Source organism: Nannospalax galili, unplaced genomic scaffold (assembly GCF_000622305.1).
Source record: "Nannospalax galili isolate Female #2095 unplaced genomic scaffold, S.galili_v1.0 scaffold409, whole genome shotgun sequence".
In the NCBI taxonomy this organism is placed as follows: domain Eukaryota; kingdom Metazoa; phylum Chordata; class Mammalia; order Rodentia; family Spalacidae; genus Nannospalax; species Nannospalax galili.
The window spans coordinates 1059599-1069467 of NW_008360308.1; positions in this window are offsets into that span (position 1 = coordinate 1059599).

Here is a 9869-nt window from a genome sequence, read left to right on the forward strand (position 1 = left end):
CTTTCTAGGGATTTCATCTAGATTATCTGATTTGTTATATGCAATTTTCACAATTTTGCTTAATAATACTTTTCTATAGTGTTAGTGTAATGTTTCATAGTAACAGCTCTGTCTTTGTAGGATATATTAAAATGGTTACAAGAGTCTGTTGAAAGGGGCTCCCACCAGCTGACCCCAGAATTAATAAAAAAAAATAATGCATATGATGGCATAACGGATATAAGCCAAAGAACCGAAGAAGAAGCCGTGAGTCCATGCTGACATAATTAAATAAGTGAGTGCATTGATGATACTGGTAAAGGAAAATTTCTCTACAAAGTGTGCCAACCAACTAGCATCATGTGCCACATAATGGCATTTTGGTCAGTGAGGAACTTTATATACAATGGTGATCTTATACACCATAAGACTGTGATGGAGCTGAAGGACTTCTGTTGCCTAGTGTCATGATAACCATCATGATGTTGTAGCCCAGTATGTTATCCATGAGTTAGGTTTGTGTGATGCTAGTGTAAGCTAGCCTACTGCACTACTAAGCATGTGGAAGCAAGTGCAGACGATTCTATACAGCATATACTACTGGACATTGGAATAAATTAAGATGTTATTGATCTGTAGGCTCACTAACTTAGACTTACTACTACTTTAGCATGTACTCCTTCTCCTTATGTAGCATTTACTATAAGACACTGCTATGTAATGTTGTCAGCAACCCAGTCATCCCTTGATTGGCACATTTCTTGGTTGCCTCAAGAGACTGTATCAGTCCATCAGATGGTCAACCTGCACTACTAGGTTTGTGTAAGTAACTCTGTGATGCTCTCACAATGCTGGAAACATCTAATGTGTTTCTCAGAACACATTCATGCCATTAAATGGCTCATTACTATTAAAATATTAATAAAATTTAAGAGCCTCTAACAATACTAAAACTAGTGAACAAATGTTACATGAGGAAAATGATATATGTATTATATATAGTTTCAAAATATCTCCTCATAAACTTTTTTTTGAGACGGAGTCTGTCTGTAGGCCTAGCTGGCCTGGAACTCATTATGTAGACCAGGCTGGACTTAATCTTACAGCGATCTACCTGCTTCTACCTCCTGAGTGCTGGGATTAAAGGCATGTGCCGCCACATAAATACTTTTACAAAAGAAAAATAGTATTTTTATATTGAGGAACTTTATGAATACCATGTGAATTAAGTTATGAATCTTAATTTCACCATCTTTTTTATTTTCTGTTCCTCTTACAGAACACTTGAGACTTGAGAAATTTATAAAGAAAAGAGGCTTATTTTGGTTTATGATTCTGGAGTCTGGAAAATGCAGTGACAGGAAGGTACTATCTACGTTGCTTCAGGCATGATGGAAAGCCAGAAAGTCAAGTGAGAACATTTAGAAGTGATAAAAGCTCTCTGAACACCCATAATAAGGAACTAAGCAATTAACGAGGGCTCCACCTCCAAGATTCAAACACCTGCTATGAGGCCTCCTTGCCTACATTTACAATATTAAGGAACTGAGATTCCTTGGACTCAATTGAAGCAACTATTCAAAGGTAGCTATGGCCAATACTGGGAGATCTGTGATCAGATGACTTTTATGTATGATACACTGAGCACACACCACTGCTGTTCAACTTCTGGCAAAGAATAGTAATAATAACAACAATATTGATATAATCATGACTAGAGTTTTGCAAAACACAAGATGACAGGCGTTGTGCAATGTGCTTGTATACGTCAGACATATCAAGATGAAGAGTAAAGAAGACAAAACAGCTATGTTAATTACATGCACTTCACAGCCTTATATTGGACAGTAAACCCAGACAGTTACTTTACAAAGGGCATGATATGGCAGTTGAATAAGTCCCTTAACCATTGTGTGTCTCACTTTTACAAACTGTCAAATAAGGGTAAATCTATTCATCTCCAAAAGTTACTAGTGCATGAAATGAGATATCTTTGTAAAGTATGTCTCCTAGGCCTGAGCATAATAAATGTCTAATGTATGTTCCTTGGTAGTTTCCTTATTTGCTATAGTCCCGCTCTTCCTCTCCGTGATTTATTCTTATTTTGTTAGCCCATTCTACCAATTAGATTTATGCTTTCTACCTAATTCAGCCATTTGGGTGATTTTGCTATTATCCTGCTCAGCATCACAGTGGCGAGCAGTTTGCTTGTACCCTTTGTGTTCCCTGCATACAGTATCTGTGTATTTTTTGTCATTGTTGCCAAATGTACTCCCTTTCCTTATATAAAAAAAAAAGTTTGATCAAGAACTCACTCAGAAGAGCACTTGCTTTTGAAGCATGAGGGCATGAGTTCAATACCCAGCCAACATCTAAAAGACTGGGGGAGCAGCACCTGCCTGTAATCCAGCACTTGGGAAACAGATACAGATCCTCAAGATTTGTTATCCACCCAGTCTAGTTAAATCAGCGAGCTTCAGATGCCAGTGAGAGACCCTATCTCAAAAATCAAGGTGAGCACCTTCCAAGAAACAGCACTACCCCAGGTTAACTTCTGGCCTTCACATGCGTGCACACATATGCATACCTGCACACAGAGCTGCACATCCATCCATCCATATAAATGCACAAATGAATTAATCAAATAAAAATTAAAAGTTTTTCTGTAAAGTAGTATGCCATGTTATGTCAGCAGCAGCCTCCTACAGATCATGCCCTGCATCTCTTGATGAAATCAAGAGGCCAGTTTGAGTGACTAAATCATACCGTCTAGGTGTGTTTAAGCATACTCTATGATGTTCACCCAATGATGAAATTGCCTAATGATGTATTTCTCAGAACTGCACTCATTGTTAAGCAGCACACAACTACATGTGCCCTCAACCTCAGAACTTCTCTATGCATTAACAAGCATGCCAGAAATGAAAGGTCAAAGTCCTCCTTTCAGCATAGACAGATCCTCTACTGAAGCACGTCCCACATGTATCAATAAAGAAATAGGACTCAAATAACTCTGTTGCCCAACAGATCTCACAGATATTTACAGAGCTATCCACCCACCAGCAGCATTAGGCACATTCTTCTTAAAGTATTCATTGATCTTTCTTTAAGATAAATCATATTAGGTTACCATATTAGGTTACTATCCCTGACAAACTTAAGAAGCCTGAATCTTACTCACCAAGTACCTTTTCTAAGCTCAATGGACTAAAACTAAAACTCCACAGCAGAGGAAAAGCTCAAAGGATTTCTCCAAAGTGTGGAAATTTAAAACCATACTCTTGGGTTCAAATTAGAAATCAAAACAGAAATTAGAAAAGTCTCTGAGCAAATGAAACCAAGCACGCCAAACTTTGGAATGCAGCAAAAACAAGAATAAAAGAGGATATAGCAATAAACAGCACAAACATAGAAAGTTCCCAAATAGCAACTCACTCACTGGTAGAATAAAAATTACTAACAGCTAAGGCCCAATTAAACTCTTGTTGAGAAGTCTCTTTTATTGCAAGGAAGAGCAGAGATTATGGTCCATAAAAAAAGTGGATTACACTCAATAGATGGATTGATGGTTCCCATGATGCCAATACCATGAATATTTGATTATTTTAAAAATATTCTCCTCTATTTGTTTGTTTTGTTTTATTCTGTTTTTGTCTTTTTGAGGCGGGGTCTCCCTGTAGCCACAGCTGGCCTGGAACTCTCTATATAGACCAGGCTGGCCTTGATCCACCTGCCTCTACCTCCTGAGTGCTAGGATTAAAGGTGTGTGCCACCACACCCAGTGATTTAAAATATTCTCTATTTGTAAACTTCTAGGCAGAATTAAGTTTCTACTGTCATCTTGGTTGACAACATAAGTATAAGTCTAGATTATTCTCTATACTGTAATCAAGAACAAAATTTTGTCACATAATAGAAGTTCATTTTCTAAGTTTTGTTGTTGGTGTAGTACAGACATTGTGATTCTTCTACGGACCTGAAGGATCTTCATATATGTGAGATAAGAGATCTGAGGCTGGATGATGGATAACTGACTTTAAAGTTGTTGGTGCCATGATGTACCACCTTTCCTGATGTTCTCTATTAGGCATATGGAATATCTGATGTGGGATGAAAAACAGAATCATTTACAAAGGTCAACAGTTGACTTTAAATTTTAATTTAGTCAGTGATCCATTCTAATCGGTTTCAGTATTTCCTGGTGATGGGGATTATCTCACTAGAGGCATTTCCTACCTCTAGTGAGAAGTGACTACATAAAAGTAAAGACAAGATTAGGCCCAAAAGCCTCTGCTCCTCAGCCTCCAAAAATGACTAACTGCCATGTTTATTAACCTAAAAGTTCCCCATTCAGTCTATAAAGCTTATATACTCTACGGAATGTCAGAGCAGCTGCATTATTTCCTTGGGTTCGTTTGTCCACAGAATGTGGACTTTCATTTCACTCCACTGAAGGAAAAATATTGGCATGGATACTCTCCATTCCTCTCTGCAATTCCTGCTGGTTTAAAGCCCATTTAATCTGCTTCAACATTATAATGATTTTCTGGCATTCTGGTGCCCCAGTCTATCATAGGGTTATGGGGAATTGGACTCTACTTTTTCACCCCATGCACTTAAAACCAGGGCAAGCCCCTGCCCCTCATTTCCTCCTCCACAGAGCTCAGAACTGGTGTCCCATTCTGGCTTTGGTTAACCAAAACCCCTTTATTTTTGGATTATAGGCACATCCTACAAAGGCACTGGCCATGCAGATATGCTTCCTTTCTGTTTTTCCTCTGCTAGAACTCCAGAAACAAGCAAAGGGTTATTTTAGTCACTACCTCCCAACTTCAACAAAAGCAATTCTGTAATTAAAGCTTTCAGAGATTCTAAATAAAAATCAGTTATTTTAATACGGAGACATATCAGCTTTATTATCTATGAAACCAATGGGCAAGGGGGGAGGGGGAGGGAAGGGAAGAGAGGGGAAATGAGAAGGAAGACTTAAGAAAGAGCATTGGAAGGAAAGACAGTGAGTCAAGAGCCAGGAAATCTCATTTTCAAACCTAGCTGATAGTGCTGCCTGGTCCTGGCTGGGCCAGCCCTGGAGGGAGGTATGTGGGCTGGCTGTAGAATTAATTGAATTTCACAACTTGCCTCACATTCCTGCTGGCACAAAGTGCCTTGGAAGGAAGGAGGCATCACAGGAGGCCAACACAATGGCAGGTCCAAGGCTAGGCATTGCTGTGAGCCTTTCTTTATACAATTCCTGCCTCAAAATAGCTTGCCTGTTAGCACCCCAGCGGAGAACCCCCCACAGGTAAGAGGGGAGGAACAGTGCTGTCTCTAAGATACAGCCTGGCCCTCCGCTCCTGGACCTGAAGCAGGTTTCCGTCTCAGAGCCCTAGTGCCCTTCCTCCCCCATAAAGGAGATGTTTGGGCTTTATAAATTTTAAATCCTTATGAGCTGTAACATTGTATTTATCTAAGGACCCAAGACTCAATCAAAGACTTCTTTGTCATCAGTGCCCTAACCCCAGTATTGTACGGAATTCATACATACTTATGGCCTAAGTTTCCTAACTCGCTTCTTTTTTAAATTTTAATTATTAATTTTCTCTCTCTCTCTCTCTCTCTCTCTCTCAAGAATTCTTACTCTATATCTGATAAATAGTGTTTTATTGAAATTTATATGTGTGTGTGTGTGTATGATATCCTGCCACATTGGAGCATCCTGGAATTAAACTCAGATTGCCAGGCCTGTGAGCAAAGCAGCTCTACACACTGAGCCATCTAATCCACCCCTGCCTCACTTCTTTCTCAGATATTAACCTAGGGCATAGCACACATAACACACACCTAACACGACTTTAAATAGGTTACTATATGCAATCTTCACAGAAATACTGTAAAGGATGACTAAAAGTTTCATCTCGACAGGCGTGGTGGCACACGCCTTTAATCCCAGCACTTGGGAGGCAGAAGCAGGCGGATCTCTGTGAGTTCAAGACCAGCCAGGTCTACATAGCAAGTTCTAGGCCAGCTGGGGCTACAGGGAGACCCTGTTTCAAAAAGACCAAAAAAACAGAGACCCGCCCTCCTTTTGATAGAGTATCAATAAGCCCCATAAATTAACTGGTCCAGAGTATGAAAATGTCTAGTCTATCTGTTGGAGGACCCATTTTTCTGGTCTCACTGATCAATTACCTGGTGATAGAACCACTCCCAGGAAGACAGGTCATGCTAAGTAGATGGGCGGAATACCTGGTGTGTTGATTAAGTAGCGAATATTTCTGCCTGGAACTAGTTCAGGTCCCCGCAGAACAGCCGCAGCCATGAAGGTCTCTGTTAAGTCTGTCCGCTTTCCTGAACTCTTCAGGAAAGCGTAATTTCTCCTTTTCTTCTTCATGCCTTTCTTACTAAACACGCTTTCTTTAAGGTGTTGGGCTGCCCCAGCATCTTGTGTTTCTTCACTTTTTCTCTAAAGCTTCCTTCTCCCAGCCATGTGGCTGCAAGTCAGCCACGGTGTCTGACCGCTATGCAGGCTCTAAGCCTGCATGGCTTCCAGGGCTTTCTTTCCTTTTTCCCTTCTTCCCTCTATTCACCTCCTCAGGGCAGCTGCCAAGATTACCAGCTCGCCTTCTCTGAGGATTTTTCTTCAAGATTCTAATAAAATTGTAAAAGCCTCCGTTTGGGTCCATCCTTAAATTCTTTTATGAATGAGACTAAGAACCCTCTAAGGGACCCTCTTTCTCCCCGTTTCAACACTAATAAGGAAAAAACAACCTAAAAGATTTAGGAAACTTGACCAATGCTAAAAAATTTGTAAGAGAAACAGAATTTAAATTTAAATTATACAACTCCAAATCCAGGGTTGTTTGCGTAGAACTATTCTTCTCACACAAAACCTGAACAGTTTCTGTGACCATTTTCCTTCTCCCATGGTGTTTCTTTTTCTGTACGTGACACAGCATTGCTACTAACTACATGTTTATTAATGAATGGTTGTCTAAATGAATATATGACTTATTGGTTTAAATACATTAGAGCATTTGATCATTGAGCAGAAGCATTACTGCTAATAATATTTCTTGATGATGAATCTGACTTCTTCAAATATTTCTAAGAATATTTCTATACAACTTTCATTTATTCATGTATTCATGCATTCAAAAATGGCACCTATAAGATGCCAGGCACTATGCCAGGGGTTGGACAAAAGAAAAAAACACAGCCTGAATGCATAGCACATACTGTCTTGTAGGAGAACAGCATAAGTGAAATGAATATGCAATTATAGGAAGGGTATGTTCTGTGAAGAGATAGTTCCCTGAGGAGCTGAGGATGTGTTCTGGGAATCTGGGGAGCCAGGACATACTTTCTCCTCTCTCTCTCTTACTTTTCCCCCTCCTCCTCCCGCACCGTGTGTGCGTGTGTGTGTGTGTGTGTGTGTGTGTGTGTGTGCGTGTATGTATGTGTGTTGTCATCATTATTGTTTCTGATGAGATTTTCAAGACAAGAAGATATTAATCACACAGGAGAAGCTGAGCGTTAAACAGTCTGGGCAGTAGACAGCATATGCAAAGGAAGTTGAAAGGAACCAGTGATGTCTTGTTACATGAGCAGAAAACAAGCTGGCCAGAAGGCTGAGTTGACCCTGAGAGGATCCTGATATGTTCCTCACCAGGGAAAGGGACAGTCTTTTAACAGTTGTACCTGAAAATCCTGCTTTCATGTAGGGTCATCTGGACCTCCTTCAAGACCCATTCTCTGAGGACTTCCTTCTTTTAGAGAGCAAGCACTCTACCCCCACCCCCCATCTTCAAGGATCTTACATTTTTGGAGCTTTCTCTGGGTGCAATATCCCTGTTGTTCCTTTCTGTTTTGCTGGATTATTCTGTATATACCTATCTTATATTGCCTCACTAAAAAAAGAAATAAATTCATTGATGCTCATATTCCCTTAACATCAGCATCTGCTTCTTTCTTTGTATAGAAAACAATCTTTCAGATATCTTATAGCAGCTTTTCATATTTTATTCTCTCTCCTTCCCTCCCTCCCTCCCTCCCTATCTCCCCTCACTCCCTTTCTTCCTCGCTCACTTTTTAAAATTGGGAAATACGACAAACATTTTGAAAAAGTCAACAACTAAATAAGTAATTATTACTCAACAAAATGAAGTATTAATAGGAAAAACTCTGTCAGCCTGATGTGATGTCAAATTGTTCCTATGTATCTTCTGTTTGCCAGCATTAGGCCTATGACGTTCACTGATGTTGTTGCACAAAGCTGAAATTTACAGATTATTGTTGGTGGAAAGTCTTAATTATATGAAAATATATCTATTTAGTCATTCTATTTTTGATGAACATTGGTTTGTTTCTACTTTAGAGTCCTTATAAATAATTTTGCTCTGAACATCCTTGTATAAGTCTATTGTACATACTTTTAGACTTTTGTTTGGAGGTATAAAATTGGGAAGGCCTAGGCCTTACATATTGTCAAACTTAATATATAATAACAAATGTTTTCCAAAGTATTTACACCAACTTCCTCTCCTGACAGGAGCTTGCTGTTCCACATTGCATTAACCACCACTTAGAAATATTAGCAGTTTTGTTTATTTTTGTTTGGGTGGTGTTTTATTTTTATTTTATTTATGCATTTGGTGATAATTTTATACATGTAGAGAATACATTCTGATAGCACTTACTACATTAACTTTTCTTATCCCTCTCTACGTCCAAACCAAACATCTACTCCCACAAATTCCCCTCCCACTAGCACATCTTTTTGGTTTTGCTTTTGTTCTGTGACCCACTGTGAAGGAAAATGAGCCTGACAAATGACAGCAAAAACTGACTATCCACCCACACTGTCTCCCCTCTCCAGGAGGGAGATACTTCTATCTCAGAACACATGGCCTCTAGTCTAGACATCTGGTTCCTTATCAGCCTCCTTGCAGATCTGGTTCCTTACAGAAGATTACTGGTTCCTTGCAGAAGATTACTGATTCCCCTATCAGAAAACTCCATCTCTCCTTCCCAGATTATAGGAAGGAGCAAGAAACCACCATCACCTTCTGGGATTCAGAGAAAGAGCACACCTTCTAGTCCCCCCGTAAATCCCAGACTTCCCCCAACCGTGACACACAACCTCCATTCCCACGGGACCACCACTTGCCCTTCACGGCTACTAAAGCTATCTGCATCTGTTGAGGTTGGATTCAATTGCTACTTCTTTATTCTCACGTTGCTTTCTCATTCCGAATTCTAATACACAGAGTTTAACCAGGGTCACCTGCATGAGTGTGGGTGTGGAGCTACCCACTGCATTATGGGCAATTGACCAGTGGCAACACCTCTGAGGACAGTGACTCCTCCTCCTCTAGCAGCCACTAACTGCCAATTGCTGTCCTGGGAGGGGGCCAGTCCCAAGAGCCCCTCCCCCATCGATATGCAATGTCTAAGGGTCCAGTCTTCTGCAGGCCCCGTACAAGCAACTGCAGCTGCTGCGAGTTCGTGAGTGCAACGGCCATGTCATGCTGGAAAGCAGCATTTCCTAACTTTCCTCCCCACCATCTGCTCTTATATTCATTCCATTCTCTCTTCCACAATGTTCCTGAGCCTTGAAAGGGGAAGTATGGGTGTTTTTTGAGGGATGAGCATGAAACAGTCATTTGTTCTCAACATCTTGATCAGCTATGAGCTTCTGCATCAATGTTTATTCAGTGCAAAATAAATAAATAAATGAATAATATAAAATAAAAATCTCTCAGGAAGGTGAGGCAGCACTAATATCTGGGTATAGACATGAGTATTTGAGAAACAGTTTCGGATGGCCATTTAGCAAAAGAGAAGCAGTAGATTCACCTCTAGGGTCTACACCTCCCCATTCATTGACCTCT